This window comes from Vicia villosa, linkage group LG6 (assembly GCF_029867415.1).
Source record: "Vicia villosa cultivar HV-30 ecotype Madison, WI linkage group LG6, Vvil1.0, whole genome shotgun sequence".
NCBI classification, from domain to species: domain Eukaryota; kingdom Viridiplantae; phylum Streptophyta; class Magnoliopsida; order Fabales; family Fabaceae; genus Vicia; species Vicia villosa.
Genome location: NC_081185.1, coordinates 108545509 through 108549911, shown reverse-complemented (window position 1 = coordinate 108549911; position 4403 = coordinate 108545509).

The following is a 4403-nucleotide window of genomic DNA, read 5'->3' as shown; positions in this document are numbered from 1 at the left end:
CTTGTTACTCGTCTATTCTCCTGTTTTCTCTTTTTGATGTTGACAAAGGGGGAGATAGATGCTGGATGTACGGGGGAGCTTTGTTGAGAGATTGCCCTGTTGAGAGATAGATGCTGGATGTACGGGGGAGCTCTGCTGAGTCTTTATCATTTACTACCAAAGCTTAGTCGAATGGTTTGCCATCATCAAAAAGGGGGAGTATGTGAATACAAGATTACACTCAAAGATGTTTTTGATTCATGGCAAACTCAAATAAGCATTCAAACAACAAGACGGAAGCACAAAACTTAAAGAAAAGCAAGCATTGATCACTCATAGGTCAACCCATTATGTTTATATGTTTATAGGTTGCCTCAACACAAGCAGAACAAGAAGAATGCAGAAAAACAGCAGTTAGGTCGACCTACTATCAACCCAGGTCGACCTAAAATGGAGAAAAACTCATATGTCCCTGCTAGGTCGACTCACACATCATTTAGGTCGACCTAAATTGATGAATTCTACATATCAGTCTGTTAGGTCGACCTACACATCAACTAGGTCGACCTAATCTGTGAAAATGTCCCCAGAATGCATCAGAAGAGGATTCTGGTCGACCTACTCCTTCAACAGGTCGACCTAACTGGGAGCAAAATTCTGCAAGCTCTGTTAGGTCGACCTAAGCACTACAAGTGGTCGACCTAACTGATAAAGAAAGTTCAAAAATCAGTTTTTCTTGGTTCTAACTGTTATGCAATCATATATATTGTGCAAGGGTAATCATTCAAGAAATACCAACGACTGAAAGATACACAAACGCTTCTCATCTTCGTTCTTCATCATCTCCAACACAATTACACATAATCATTCTTGCGTTGCGGGTTAGTGATGAGTTCGATAACGTCCATGGAACGGAATTGAAGATTCCTAGTGGGTGAAGGTTTGTGGGGTTTGTTGGTGAATAAAATCTGCGGGTTTTGTCCTCCACGACGGGTGGTTCTTGGGGGTTTTTATCAAGAGGCGTTCATTGAGGATTCGGCTGAGTGTAACGATTGAGGAACGGGGAGTTCAAGGAATCAAGACACTGCAGAAGGGAATCAAAGTGAAGCTCTTGGATAACCTTGATCTGGCTCAAGATTAAGGGGGAAGAAGATTCAAAGGATCGACATAATTGGTTTATCGTTTATCGCTTTGTTATCTTCTTTGTATATACTACTTTCAACATAAATGAAAGATTACCCAATTTCAATTTGGAATTGGGGGCAGACGTAGTCGTAGCGAGGACGATCGACGAACTGCCTAAACAAATATCGTGTTCTTGTCGCTTTTACTTTCTCTTTTACTTTCTGTTCATAATTGGTTATAAGTGCAAAATTGATCAATGATTCAAGTGTTAAAATTGTGAATTAAAGTTCTGCACAAACATCACAATTCACCACAACTTGAATCACTATCAATTTGAACCTATCACCAAGTGTTTGTGTTTTTGCTTTATCCAATCTTACTGCATTGCAAATCAAAGTTGTCAATCTAGAAGTTAATTGGATTTCAGTTGTTAAACGTATTGGTTAGCTATCATATTACTTCACCATCAATTCCACTTACTTTTTGGTTTTGAAACACATACGACCTTTGCAATAGCGGTCCAGAATAGACGCAAGTCGATTCAGAACCGCTTTCGCTCGAGTCTGTAGAAAAATCTGTAAAAACTTAGTGAGATCTATTCACCCCCCCTCTAGATCTATAGGCCAGCGTCTAACAAAAACAAATGATTCAAACAAGTGAGCTAAGCAATTAAGAGCCCATGGATAACCATGGATACAAAGGGGTGCTAATACCTTCCCTTTGTATAACCTACCCCCGAACCCAAAATCTCTTAAAGGTATTTTTCTGTTTCTTTTATAAACCTTTCCTTAATTGGATAAAATAAAAGTCGGTGGCGACTCTCTGATTTTCAAAAACTCAAAAAATAAAAGAAGAGTCAGTTTGTATCCCACGAAAAAACCGAGGACGACAGAGGAATTATGTGATCAAGATGGTGGATCAGTATTGCTGGGAAACAACAAGGCTTGTAAGATTGCAGGTGTTGGATTTGTGAGGTTCAAGCTCCATGATGAGTCAATAAGGTTGTTGACTGAAGTCAGGTATGTTCCTGATTTGAAGAGAAATCTACTTTCTCTTGGTGAATTCGACAAGAATGGATATGTTTTCCAAGGAGAGAAAAGTATCCTAAGAGTCATGAAGGGTTCGAAGGAAGTCTTGAGAGGCGTGAAGAAACAAGGCTTGTATACCCTTGAGGCTGAAGTTGTAAGTGGTTCGACAAATGTTGCATCCACGAAACCTTTGTCGAAGACAGAAATCTGGCACATGAGATTTAGCCATGTCAGTGAGAGGGGTCTGGTCGAATTAGGGAAACAAAATCTGCTTGGTGAAGACAAAGTCGAAAAGCTGAAGTTTTGTGAACCCTGTGTACTTGGAAAATCTTGCAGAGTGAAGTTCAACAAAGGAAAACAAAGAACACATGGATCCCTTGATTACATCCATGCTGATCTTTGGGGGCCTGCAAGGTGTCCATCACATTCAGGAGCAAGGTATTTTCTATCCATAGTAGATGATTATTCTAGAAAATTATGGGTATTCATCCAGAAGACTAAGGATGAAACTTTTGAGAATTCCAAAAGTTGGAAGACTCTCTTTGAAAATCAAACTGGCAGAAAGGTCAAGAGGTTGAGAACCGACAATGGCCTTGAATTTTGCAATGAGGCATTCGACAGTTTTTGTGCTGCCTCTGGTATTGCAAGGCACAGAACTAATGCAGGTACTCCACAGCAAAATGGTTTGGCTGAAAGGTTTAATCGAACTATTTTGGACATAGTCAGATGCATGTTGACTAGTGCTGGACTAAAGAAGGTGTTCTGGGCTGAGGTTGTTTCGACAACAACATATCTGATAAACAGATGTCCTTCGACAACGTTAGATATGAAGACACCTGAAGAAGTTTGGTCGGGACATCCACCAGATCTCGACAAACTGAGAGTATTTGGTTGCGAAGCCTATGCTCACATTAGGCAAGACAAGGTCGAACCTAGAGCTCTGAAATGCATGTTCATGGGATACCCTGAAGGGGTCAAAGCTTATAGGCTATGGTGCTTAGAGCCAGGTCACAGGAGGTGTATCACCAGTCGAGATGTAGTTTTCAATGAAGCTGAAATGGCTTTTAAGAAATTGATGATGTTGGTCGAAGTACAGAAACATCTGACGAAGAGCTGGAACAAGTAGAGATTCCTGTTGAGGTGGAGCATGTTGATGCTGAATTGCATATCCCTGATGAAGTCGAAGAAGAAGCAGAAGATGTTGAGGAAGTTGAGGAAATTGACGATGACTACCTATTGTCGAGAGATAGGTTGAGAAGAGCCATCAAGGAACCTCAGAGACTTGGGTATGCAGATCTTATAGCTTATGCCATAATCTCTGCAAGTGAGGTTCTAGACAAAGAACCTAGAGACTACAAGGAAGTTATGAGGAGTCGAAATAATACTGAATGGCTGAAGGCCATGGATGATGAGATGAAATCTCTTCATGATAATCACACTTGGGAACTGATCAAGAAACCTACTGGGGCAAGGTTAGTCAGCTGTAAATGGATTTTCAAAGTTAAGGAAGGAATTGAAGGAGTGACGTCGAAAAGATACAAGGCAAGGTTAGTTGCAAGGGGTTTCACTCAGAAAGAAGGTGTCGACTTTAATGATTTGTTTCCTCTTGTTGTGAAGCATAGGTCCATTCGAATATTGCTTGCCATGGTGGCACAGTTCGATCTTGAACTGGAACAGATGGATGTGAAGACTGCACTCTTGTATGGTGATCTAGATGAAACGATCCTGATGAGGCAACCTGAAGGGTATGTCGAAAAGGGGAAGGGAGATTATGTGTGCAAGTTAAAGAGATCTTTTTATGGGCTGAAACAATCTCCTCGATAGTGGAATAGGAGGTTCGACAAGTTCATGGCACGCATAGGTTTCATTAGAAGTCATTTCGACCACTGTGTATACTTCAGATTTCGACCTGGAAATTCATTTGTTATTTTGTTGCTTTATGTGGATGATATTCTCATAGCAAGCAACAATGTTAAAGATGTGACGAGGGTAAAGGCTGAACTCAATAAGAAGTTCGATATGAAGGATCTGGGAGCTGCTTCCAGGATTCTGGGAATTGACATTCAAAGAGATAGAAAGAAGTCAAAGTTATGCTTATCTCAAGAGGCATATCTACGAAAGATTCTCGAAAATTTTTGTATGTCGAATTCGAAGCCAGTTGTGACTCCAACAAACCCTCAATTCAAGCTGAGTATTGATCAGTGTCCCAGTATTGATGTCGAAAGAGCCTATATGAATAGCATCCCATACGCTAATATAGTTGGTTCTTTG